The 13,269-nt window shown below is 34.9% G+C and overlaps 1 pseudogene; it reads right to left on the minus strand.

Moving 5' to 3' along the window:
- Positions 1-1,161: 1,161 nt before the first annotated feature.
- LOC132800136 (uncharacterized) lies at positions 1,162-13,269 on the minus strand (annotated as a pseudogene).

The raw sequence follows: 13,269 nt of genomic DNA on the forward strand, positions 1-13,269 counted from the left end.
CTTAACCAACCTGTGGTTAGAAACCTTAGTATAATGAAGACGCCACAATAGGGGATGGAAAACCTATTGATAAGTCAAGCTAAAACAACCAATTCTCTAATGGTGTTTTAGGTGTTCTCAAAGAACAAAGAGATAATTAATCTCACAAGTATTTTCTTAATCAAATCAAAGTTCAAAGTTATATTATTAATGAAAAGTAGGCCTTTAAATAGGCTTTGAAAGAAACAAAATAAACCCTAAAAACCCTAGGAAAAACCGGCCACACAAAGAAGAATTCTACCTTGGCCGAAACTTTCCTATTCCTAAACTAATTTGGATTAATTAATTCCTTTATGTTGAATTTAGGAATTAATTAATTTACAATGGAAATAATAAAATAATAACTTTCCTAATCTTATTTTTCCAGAAAATAAATAAATAGAAACTAAAAATAATGGTAGTTTCCTAAAACAAAAAGTAGAATAAAATTAGGAAACTAAAATACTAGCATTTTGACTAATTTGACTTTGACCATTCTTTGACCAAAGTGAGCTCCAAATCAGCTTCAATATGCTTTGTAGGATGCCAAATAAGCTTATTGTGAAGTTCCCCACGTTGCCCTTGCTTGGAAGTATGAGAAAAGGTTAATACAGTAAAATACAGTAAAACCCGCAGAGAATACAGCAAATCGGGCCCTTTCCTTCTCCTTGTGCGCAAACCACCTTGTTGGTCGGCTTTGAAGCTGCTTTGGCTGGTTTCTATGACTCATCCTCCATATGAATTGAACCCATAAAGATGGGGTTCCAATTCATACAACCCGGCCTCCTTATTAGCACCAAAAACGTCACCCGACCCTGTTTTGGCTTCTATTGCTTGTATGAGTAAAACAGGCCTTGGTTCTTTAGATGTGGCCAACCCCTCTTGGCTATGACTTATTCCTTGTATAAAGACAGCAAGATTGTCCTTGAACCTCTTGGCTTGGGCCCTAGTGATCGGTCCCACCTTCATTTGTATTGGGTCAGCACCCCAGCGGGTTGTTGGTCGAGCTGTCTCGGGTGGATTCGCATCATTCCCCTCCTCTTGAAAAGGATTTGTCCTCAAATCGAAATCATCACCTGCAGCAAAAGGAGATAAATCAGCAACATTAAAGGAAGCACTAACATTATACTCACCCGGTAGATCAAGTTTGTAGGCATTGTCGTTTATCCTCTCCAAAACTTGAAAAGGTCCATCACCCCTCGGCATGAGTTTTGATTTCCTTTGTTCGGGGAATCTTTCTTTCCTTAAGTGCAGCCACACCCAATCTCCAGGTTCAAACACCATTGATTTCCGACCTTGATTAGCCACCCTTGCATATTGCTCAGTCCTTCTCTCAATGTTTGCTCGAGTCTTCTCATGAATCTGCTTTACAAAATCAGCTTTTTGTTTTCCATCTAGATTAGCACGCTCACTTAAAGGCAAAGGTGTTAAATCTAATGGAGTCAAAGGATTAAAACCATAAACAATTTCAAATGGAGTAAATTTAGTTGCTGAATGTAAAGACCTATTATATGCAAATTCAACATGTGGCAAACATTCTTCCCAAGTCCTTAAATTTCTACTAATTAATGCTCTCAACAATGCAGACAAGGTTCTATTTACTACTTCGGTTTGTCCATCAGTTTGTGGATGACAAGTAGTTGAAAATAAAAGCTTAGTACCTAATTTAGCCCACAATGTTTTCCAAAAATAGCTTAAGAACTTAGCATCCCTATCCGACACAATAGTTTTTGGCATACCATGTAATCTCACAATTTCCTTGAAAAATAAATTAGCAATGTTGGATGCATCATCAGTTTTATTACATGCAATAAAATGTGCCATCTTAGAAAACCTATCTACTACAACAAATATTGAATCCTTACCTGTCCTTGACCTAGGCAACCCAAGAATAAAATCCATAGACAAATCTATCCAAGGATAGGTAGGAATCGGGAAAGGCTTATACAAATCCATGCGGTTTCAATGTTGATTTTGTTTTTCGGCACTTCACACATCTTTCACAAATTCTCTCAACATCTCTCCTCATGTTAGGCCAATAAAAATGTTCTTGCAGCAAGGATAAAGTCTTTAAAACACCAAAATGACCCATTAAACCACCCCCATGTCCTTCCCGAACCAATAATTCCCTAATACTACAATTAGGCACACAAAGTTTGTTTTCCCTAAACAAATATCCCTCAAATATGTAAAATTTATTAAATCCATGTTTCAAACAGGTTTTAAAAATTTCTCCAAAGTCACTATCATGCTCATAAAGTTCTTTCAATTGTTCAAATCCAAGCAACCTAGCATCTAAGGTAGAAAAGAGCACATACCTTCGGGATAATGCATCGGCAACCACATTTTCCTTACCTTTTTTGTAGCGGATCACATATGGAAATGTTTCAATAAATTCAATCCACTTAGCATGCCTTCGGTTGAGCTTTCCTTGACCCTTGATATGCTTCAAAGACTCATGATCCGTATGAATCACAAACTCCTTTGGCATGAGATAATGCTGCCACGTCTCCAAAGCCCTCACCAAAGCATACATCTCCTTGTCATAATTCGGGTAGTTTAGGGCAGCTCCATTCAATTTTTCACTAAAGTAGGCTATGGGCCTTCCTTCTTGCATTAAAACAGCTCCAATACCTACACCCGAAGCATCACACTCAATTTCAAAAGTCTTAGAAAAATTTGGCAAAACTAACAAAGGTGCATTACACAATTTTTCTTTCAACAAATTAAAAGATTTTTCTTGTACTTCCCCCCATTTGAAGCCAACATTCTTCTTGACAACTTCATTCAATGGTGCTGCTATGGTACTAAAATCCTTGACAAATCTTCGGTAAAAGCTTGCCAAGCCATGAAAGCTCCTCACTTAGGTAATGGATGTAGGAACCGGCCACTCTTGGATTGCCTTCACCTTAGCTTGATCAACTTTGATTCCTGCAGCACTTACTACAAAACCTAGAAACACAAGCTCTTCTTTGCAAAAGTCACATTTTTTAATGTTAGCAAATAATCTTTCCTTTCTAAGAACTTGCAAAACTTGCCTAAGTTGATCCACATGGTCATCTAAATTTCGGCTATATATTAAAATGTCATCAAAATAAACAACCACAAATTTACCAATAAATGGACGCATTACATGATTCATAAGCCTCATGAAAGTACTAGGTGCATTGGATAATCCAAAAGGCATAACTAACCATTCATACAGTCCATATTTAGTTTTGAATGCGGTTTTCCATTCATCACCTTCTTTCATCCTAATTTGGTGATAACCACTCCTAAGATCAATTTTTGTAAACATGCAAGCACCATGTAACTCATCAAGCATATCATCTAATCTAGGAATGGGATGTCTATATTTGATGGTAATATTATTTATAGCCCTACAATCAACACACATTCTCCAAGAACCATCCTTTTTAGGTACCAACAAAACAGGAACAGCACAAGGACTTAAACTCTCACGAATATATCCTTTATCAAGCAAATCACTTACCTGTTTTTGCAGCTCCTTTGTTTCTTCGGGATTGCTCCTATAAGCTGGTCTATTTGGTATGGCAGCCCCCGGAACAAAGTCAATTTGATGTTCTATCCCTCGAATAGGTGGTAAACCACTTGGAATCTCATTTGGGAAGACATCTCCAAATTCCTTCAAAAGAGAAATCATTGAACTTGGCAATTCAAGTTCTTCAAAGTTAGTTTGATCATTTAAATAATTTTCTTTGTAAAGCATGACCAGCAAGGGTTTCTTACACTCAATAACCTTATTAATATCCCCTAAACTCAAATAAAAATTCTGGTTTTTCCTCTCTTTTCTTTCTTTTCTTTTTCTTCCCTCGGTTTGGCTCTCATTGGCGGAAATTTCTGGATTTTGTAGGCTCTCGGGTTTGTTCTCTTTTCTCACCTCTCTCTCGGCTTTTTCTTGGTCTTTCCACTCAATATGAACCTTAGAAACCTTACCTTGGTCAGCAACCTCAACCTTACCTTCTTGAATGGATGGTGAAGCCGTTGGTGCCATGCTTGCTTTTTCCTTGAGCTTTTCGGCTTCTCTCCTTTGTTGCATTTGTAATTGATCCTTGTAAACCTCTTTAGGAGATAATGGTTCCAGCTTGATCTTCTTCCCTTTAAACCTGAAAACAATACTATTTTCTCGACCAAAATGAGTAGCATCTTTATCAAATTGCCATGGTCTACCTAATAGTATATGTCCGGCAATCATAGGCACAATATCACATAAAACTACATCCTCATATCTACCTATATTAAATTTTACTTTGGCTTGTTTGTTTACTTTCATCTCACCACTATCATTAAGCCATTGTAATCTATAAGGTTCTGGATGTTTAATTATTTTCAAGCCTAATTTATCAACTACAAGATTACTTATCACATTAGTACAACTCCCATTATCTATAATCATGCTACAAATTTTACCTTGTATTTCGCAGCGAGTGTGGAAGATGTTTTCCCTTTGTATCTGCTCTTCATCTTTGTAGACAGTAAGTACTCTCCTTGAAACCAAGCTCAACTCGACATTAGATGTATCCACAGGTTCGGATTCATCTTCATTGCGATCCTCCTCTTGCTCGGTTTCAGCCCCACTTTCTTCACTTGCGGATTCCAGCTCACCATCACCCTTTAATACCATGATTCTTCTATTTGGGCATTGGCTGGCTATGTGTCCTCTTCCTTGGCACTTAAAACAAATTATTTCTCTGGATTTTTGAGGTTTAGGATCAGATTTTACCTCACCTCTAAGTGCTTGGACAGATTCAGTCTTGACCTCCCTTCTTGGCCGGTTGGTAGATTCTTTTCCTAATTTCGGCCTCAACTTGTTTTCATAAGTGGAATTGTTTTTCCAGCCACTTGAACTTGTCCTTCCACTGCTAGAAACTCCTCCAAACCGTGTACTAACACCCCTCCTCTTGAATTGGTTCTCAAGCTTAATGGCTACATGCAACATCTCCTCCAATTCCAAGTATTGTTGTAATTCAAGTTGGTTGGCAATGTCACGGTTTAACCCTCCAAGGAATCTTGCCATTGTTGCCTCTCTATCCTCCCTCATGTTTAACCTCATCATTAACATCTCCATCTCTTTGTAATAATCCTCCACGGACCTACTTCCTTGAGACAAAGATTGAAGCCTTTGATGCAGCAACCTTTGGTAATGGGATGGCACAAACCGCTTCCTCATGACTCCTTTCATTTGTCGCCATGTTGTAATTAAGTCTTCACCAACCCTCCTTCGGGTGCTTTGCTCATTTATCCACCATTGGAGTGCATAATGGCCAAACTCCATTGCTGCCATCTTCACCGTCTTACCTTCCGAATAGTTGTGGCAGTCAAAAATCATCTCCATTTTCTCTTCCCACTCCAAATAAGCTTCAGGATCACTTTTACCCATAAAAGGTGGGATATTAACCTTGATATTTCCCAAATCTTCATCTGTATCCTCCCTCCTATATCTCCCATGGCCAGCTCTATCTTGGACAGCAAAGGTTTCGTCCATACCTTCCTCAAAGTCACCGTCCAATGGCTCCTCATCAAATTCCTCTCTCGGCCTCTCGCGACCTCCTCGTCCTCGGCCTCGTCCTCCATGGAATTCTTGCCTATTTCTTGTATTCGGCCTTCCTTGTGAGGCTTCTAATCTTCCCACTCTTTGGTTTACATGCTCAAATTGAGCACTCATCCACTGTATTGATTCCAAAATAGTTCTCAAGTCCACTTGGTCTCCACTTCCGGGAGCTCGGTCATCGCCATGAAATGCTACCGACTCTTCCTCATTAATCCTCAAGGGTGGATCCCCTCTTCTTATTCTAGAATCTGCCATGTTAGTAAAATATTGCAAAAATAAAATAAATCCTCACAATATTCACTCCCTCACGTGTTTCACTCAAACAAGGTCTCAACACTCGTGTTTGCACACTAGTTTCGGCTTTTACCCTCTTTTAAGCTCACACACTCTTGCCTTTTTCCACTCAATGAATTATCTCAAAGTTCTAATTAAAACACCCACAAAACAGCAATTAGATCACTAGTATGTTTTAATTAAACTTATCAACAAAACAGTAGCAAAAAGTAGGCAATACCGAAAGAATCCAACAAATCCTAACTTTTCGGCTTTCTAGACAAGAAAACACAAAATAATGGGAAAACGTTGGAATTTTTGAAAACTGCACCAGATGGTAGTAGATTATGAGTTCAAGAATAAAATTCCAGAAAAAGAAATTCAAATACGAACAAGAATCAAAGAGAACAAAAATATAGAAAACTGTTGGTTGTTGTTCTTGTAATTCAAGTTTTGTATCAATTCCTTTAACTAATTTTAATCCAAAAAAATTTAAGCACCCAAAATCCAAATATCCAGCAGCAAAAATAATTCTCCAGCAACTCAAATATTGAATAAATAATCAAAAAACCAGCAGCTCCAACAAATTTCCAGCAAACAAATCAAACTCCAACAAACCGAAATACTTTTTTTTTTTTTTTTTTTTTAATTCTGCTTTACCTCTTCTTTTTTTTTTCTTTTTTTTTTTCACTCACAGAACATAAACAAATGCAGTAGCAAGAATAATTACCAAAATTGCAATTCCAACTCCAAAACAAACACCAAACCCGTGACCTCCAAATAAACAAAATGTGCAGTTTTTTTTTTTTTAAATGTTGCCGCAAACTTTTTTTTTTTTCCTGTTTTCTTTTTTTTTTTTTTTTGAATATATGAATGCAAATATTTAAGACTAAAACAGCAAAGAAAAATCAACAAGAACCAAATTAACAAGAACAATGATAAAAGAGAACCAAGAAACTAGGAAACAAAAATACGATAAAACTAGGAAATCCTAATTCAACTAGGAATGAATTTTTTTTTTTTTTTTTTTAAGATGCTGAACGTGTATAGGATGGATGCAACCTTAACCTAATGCTAAAATTGCAGAATAACACAAAAACAAATAAAGCAAATAAAGATAGATCAAACCTGAACAAAATTTAGCTCTGATACCAAATGATACGAACCTAGGACGACCTGCTCCTAAACCCGTATTATAGTAGCCCGGATCTTTAATTAAGTTCAAGTTCTAATGGAATGGACCTCAACCCCTAACCAACCTGTGGTTAGAAACCTTGGTATAATGAAGACGCCACAATAGGGGATGGAAAACCTATTGATAAGTCAAGCTAAAACAACCAATTCTCTAATGGTGTTTTAGGTGTTCTCAAAGAACAAAGAGATAATTAATCTCACAAGTATTTTCTTAATCAAATCAAAGTTCAAAGTTATATTATTAATGAAAAGTAGGCCTTTAAATAGGCTTTGAAAGAAACAAAATAAACCCTAAAAACCCTAGGAAAAACCGGCCACACAAAGAAGAATTCTACCTTGGCCGAAACTTTCCTATTCCTAAACTAATTTGGATTAATTAATTCCTTTATGTTGAATTTAGGAATTAATTAATTTACAATGGAAATAATAAAATAATAACTTTCCTAATCTTATTTGTCCAGAAAATAAATAAATAGAAACTAAAAATAATGGTAGTTTCCTAAAACAAAAAGTAGAATAAAATTAGGAAACTAAAATACTAGCTTTTTGACTAATTTGACTTTGACCATTCTTTGACCAAAGTGAGCTCCAAATCAGCTTCAATATGCTTTATAGGATGCCAAATAAGCTTATTGTGAAGTTCCCCACGTTGCCCTTGCTTGGAAGTATGAGAAAAGGTTAATACAGTAAAATACAGTAAAACCCGCAGAGAATACAGCAAATCCGGCCCTTTCCTTCTCCTTGTGCGCAAACCACCTTGTTGGTCGGCTTTGAAGCTGCTTTGGCTGGTTTCTATGACTCATCCTCCATATGAATTGAACCCATAAAGATGGGGTTCCAATTCATACAACCCGGCCTCCTTATTAGCACCAAAAACGTCACCCGACCCTGTTTTGGCTTCTATTGCTTGTATGAGTAAAACAGGCCTTGGTTCTTTAGATGTGGCCAACCCCTCTTGGCTATGACTTATTCCTTGTATAAAGACAGCAAGATTGTCCTTGAACCTCTTGGCTTGGGCCCTAGTGATCGGTCCCACCTTCATTTGTATTGGGTCAGCACCCCAGCGGGTTGTTGGTCGAGCTGTCTCAGGTGGATTCGCATCAAACCGTCCACCAAAGAATAGGATACCTAGCTTGGCCGAAATTCATCTCCATTCCTAATCCAATTTGGATTAATTATTTCTTTTATTTTGAATTAGAAATTAATTAATTTACAATGAAAATAATAAAATAATAACTTTCCTAAGTGTATTTTTTCAGCAAATAAATAAATAGAAACCAAATAAAAGACTAATTTTCTAAAACAAAAAGTCAAAATCAAATTAGGAAACTAGTTGACTAGTTTGACTACTAAAGTCTCTTTGACCAATCTCTAGCTTGGTTGGGCACCAAATCAGCTTCCATATGCCAGGATTCCAAATATGATTAATAATGATTCCCACATATTGCCCCTTGATTGGAATAAGTCAAAGCCAGCGGCTAAATAGTACATTTTCAGCTAAATTGAGATGTTGTCTGTAAAGTCCTTTTTAGATGCTTTTGATTCTGCCTTGGCTGGATTCCATGTCATCTTAATGATATTCATTGATTTCATGAAGTTTTGGAACCATTCCTTGCTTTCCGGAGTCCAAATGTGCACGAAAACAGCTATCCGGGTCCATATCGGCCTCCACCATTTGGATGCTTAAAACAGGTCTTGTATCTTCAGATATTGTCAAGCCTTTTTGAGAATTAATTACGCCTTGATAAAATCATCCAGGTTTTCCTTAAATCTCTTATTTTGAGCCCTAGTGATTGGTGCGATCTTCATCCGTATCGAGTCAGCACCCCAGCGGGTAGTAGGTTGTGCAGGCATGGGCAGATTCTCATAAATGGAGCTCAACAATTTAGCCTCTCTCTCATCCAATGCATGTAAGAACATGTGTCATCATGCATGAGAACTACTTCACCATGAAGTACTCAATGAGACAGCAACACTTGTCAATAACCTATGATGCATGTCATGAAGTTATTTTACATATGTGTTTTGCTTCACCATGAGGGACTTGTAAAACATTGGACTATATGACCGGCCAGGTGTGCTTTCACACCACTTTTCTATGTATGAAATTTTAATAAATAAAGTGTGTTGATTTTTTATTTTTTTGGGGAGAAAATACGTTAGTTTCCATTTGAAATGAAATCGGCTTTGCTAGAAAATTTTCTAGCAGCTTAATCAAAAGAAGCCATGTACAACACCACCCAAAAATCAATTTCCAGCAACTTATAAGCCTTGTCCTCTTTAGTCTAACCTTGCCCTAACCTTACATTCAATTGGCACATACTCTTTGTAATACATCAATTGGCTCATTGGACTAAAGGATTTGTTCTCTCTAGACGACCAGTTGGTTTATTCTCTCTTATTATTATTATATTCATTATATATTATATTATCATTATTACTATTATTACTTTACTTATTTATTTTGTATATATATATATATATAGATAAATTGCGGAATAAGTTACCAATGAATAAATACAGTACATACAATAGAGAAATTATTGCTTGAATTAGATATGGATGCCTATTTCGTGAAAAGCTAAGGAAGAAATGTTAGAGAGGAGTGTGTCCATTAGGCATTGCTTGTACTTCTTTGTTATCTATTTGCAGGTTAAAGAATTCTATGATTATTCAACAATTGCGTATAAAAGGATAGTAATTTAATTAAATATAGTTCTATAAATGTATGTGTAGATCTTGAGAATAAAGTGATGTAACTGATGCATATTTAATTTATTTATGTTGTAGTAGAACTAACATTTGGTATCAAATGCACACACAAAAACTTATAGACTGTATTTATGTGTTTTGTATTGTGGAAGTATTCAGACTCAATTAATGCACATATATAAATGATCAAAATTAAACTTTGAGTTTTATGAATTGATTTCTTTTCGATTAGTCTATATATATATATATATATATATCAGAGTTATGTTATATGAATGGTAGTATTGGGTTTCATTGTTTGGTATACTGAATTTATGCAAAATTTTTGTCAAATATTTTATTGGATGAAAACAAAACATAGGCTATGTTGTAAACTTCTTTTTGAATTGAATGGATTGATTTAGAGCCTTCAATTTGGTCTAAACCCACATAAAATTAGTCTAAACCATTTAACGAATACCCATAATCCCTTGGTATTTATTTTGCTGTTCTGGTGAGATAAAGCCAAATTTTCATGTGCGTTTTTGAAGCCATTATTGAGATGAAGAAACCTGGGTAGGGGCGTCGATTTTGGGTAAGATAACCTAAAATTGGATTGAGGGTTTTGTTGCCCAAGAACAAAAGAAGCCAACACCACTGATGTCATCGGAAATGGAGGTTTGAATAGCGAGACTTAGACGGGTTGAAATCTGGGTTTTGTAACCCGTTTATAGTGAACCGGATTAACCTCTAATCTAGTTGGCTAAGGAAGACAAGCTAAATGACTTGTTGAATACTGACATCAGCACAACATGCACTGGAGTTAGCATGGAAGCATTAGTAGCTATTTTTCCAAAAAGAAGCTTTTTCCCTTTTATATGGTTTTTTTAACTGTTTAATTTTTTTTTTAATTTGAAAATAGAACTCCATTCCCAATTTATCTAAATTTAAATGCCCCATTCAATTTTTTTTCTTGGGTTAACTTTTCCATTAAATGGCTTTATGCCATGTTTGACATAGTAGTAAGGATTGGCTAAATGTTTGCCTATTGCAAGATTTGGTATGTCGAAACCATGAATTGTTATAAGGATTAGTGCCTAGTTGGTATAGTGATGTGGAATTTTAAGGACTCACTTGTTGTGAGACTTAATTTGTCCATATTATGGAATTGCCAATATAATAGAAATTGACATGATAAATGGAATTTTATGTACGTGCCTATCGTGAGATTTGATTTATCCAATTTATGAGTGTCAACATGAAATTAAAGTAATGGATAAGATGCCTAAGTGCTTGTTTATCACAAAATTTAGCTTGCATATTGCATGAAATTTCCGATTCAACTAATTCTCTCCCATTTATGTACCAGGGTCTATAGAATGATAGGCTACTTTGTGGTGGTATAATTACTTGGTAGGATACTTAGAATGGTAGTGGAAATAGATTAAATACCATGAATCACAAGTTCTACATCAACTTGTCGATGATTTAGATCAATATATTTTATGTGGTGATTTAGTTGATTGTCTCTGGCTCATGTTTAAGTATCGTTTGTGTTACGAGAACCCTAGCAATATGCTCAAAAATTTAAGATGTTGGTTGAAAAACAAAGTAGACATTTTATAAAGATCTTAAAGAGTGATATAGGTAAGCGATATACCTTAAATGAATTTGGAAAGATTTGTGAAGTACATAAGTTTAGGAAGCTACTGAAAGTTTGTTATACTTAGTAATAAAATGGGATATCGATGAGAGAACCAAAATGTCATGGAGGCAAAATCCAAGCTATTTGAGAAAAAAATGGCAAGAAACCATTAGATAGAAGCTATTAACAAAGCAGTATCTTTTAGGGGTGGGCATAAGTGGAAATGAACTAACTAAATTGACCAAACTAAACTAGCACTTAGTTTTTAATTTATGATCAGTTTGATTCAATTCAGTTTGGATAATTTTAACCCAAACCAACCTAGCCATAAATATATATATATATATATATATATATATAAATTTTAAATATTTTTGTTATAAATAATTGCATTTTTATATATTTTTAAGTTTTTTAAATTATTTGATTTAAGAGATTAATAATATTAACTTCAAATTACTAAAAAAATAATATTTTTTAAAACAATTAAAAAATAATATGGTAGCCCAAACTAATTAAACTGAATTGATGATGGTTGGTTAATTTAAGGTTGATTTTTTCCAATGGTTCGATTTGATTCAGATTACACAAATAAACATAAAAAAATAAACCAAATCAAACGGACAACCTTGTTTGTATATTTGATAAATAACTGCCTAAAAATTGCTTTGTTGAATCAAACTCCATTTGAAGCTTGGAATGGGAAAAAAGTCTTTGGTTAACCATGTATGAATACTTTGTTTTTTTCAATAAAATAAAAAAGAGGTGTTTTGGTAGCACCACATGCCTTAGGCCAGTGGCCTGTGTCACATGGCATTGTATTATAGGACCTTACTAGTTAATAGTAGGACATATGAAGACTTGAACACAACTTCCACACTTGTTGGTGTGATGGTTCAATCAACTTCTTTTTGCTAAATTACCACCCTTAGTGGTTTATATAAGAATACTTTGATGTGCATGTCATGCACAAATTCCTATAGAAAAAGATAAAAGCTGGATGAAATAAATGAAAAGTGTATCTTTATTGTATATAACTCAATGTCAAATGGCTATAGGTTGTATAAATTGAAGAAAAACAAATTTCTTATAATTTGGGATGTCATATTTGATGGAAAAAGCTAGTTGGGATTGGGGAAAACAAAAATTTAGAAGCATGTTGTCGCCCTCGTTCTTTTTTCTTTTCTTTTTTTTTTTCCAAAAAAATCATCAAATTAGGAGGTAAATGATGAAATTGATGAAAATTTAAGTTAACCATGATCACTATTATCATCTCCAAGGTCATTTACATTTCTTAATAACCATTCAAGTTCAAATTCATCAACACTAAGCTCAACAAGTAAAATAAAGATTTGAAGTAAGATTTATTAAAGATGTAATTTTTGTACTTTAGAACCGTAGAACTTTGAAGGGTTTGTCCATGAAAATGTTGGAGAAAGGCTATGGAAATGAGATTAAAGTGATTGAAATGAACCAACCTTGGGAGTTGGATAAAATATCTAGAAACAAAGTGGTCACTGGACTTCCATAAGGCAAAACATAATGTTGATGGGTCGATATTATTAGTGATTCTCATGTACAGCAGCGTAGTTAACTAAACCTTTTCATGTTGTTTGTCTTGTATATCCTTATCACGTGTATTTAGGCTTCATCATGTATTTTAAATTATTTTGTTTCTATCTATTGTACCTCCCTTTTTATCGGTAATAGGGTATTTATACCCAGCTCTTATTGAATAATAATTAAGCATTATTTTTCAATTTTCTTAAGTTCTTTTATGGTATCAGAGCATCAAACTCTCATGAGTAATAGCCTCATCTTTCTCATCCACCTTAGCCTTTATTTTGTCTTCTTCTTCACCAACTATTCCAATCAT

The sequence above is a fragment of the Ziziphus jujuba genome, chromosome 12 (genome assembly GCF_031755915.1).
Source record: "Ziziphus jujuba cultivar Dongzao chromosome 12, ASM3175591v1".
Classification (NCBI taxonomy): Eukaryota; Viridiplantae; Streptophyta; class Magnoliopsida; order Rosales; family Rhamnaceae; genus Ziziphus; species Ziziphus jujuba.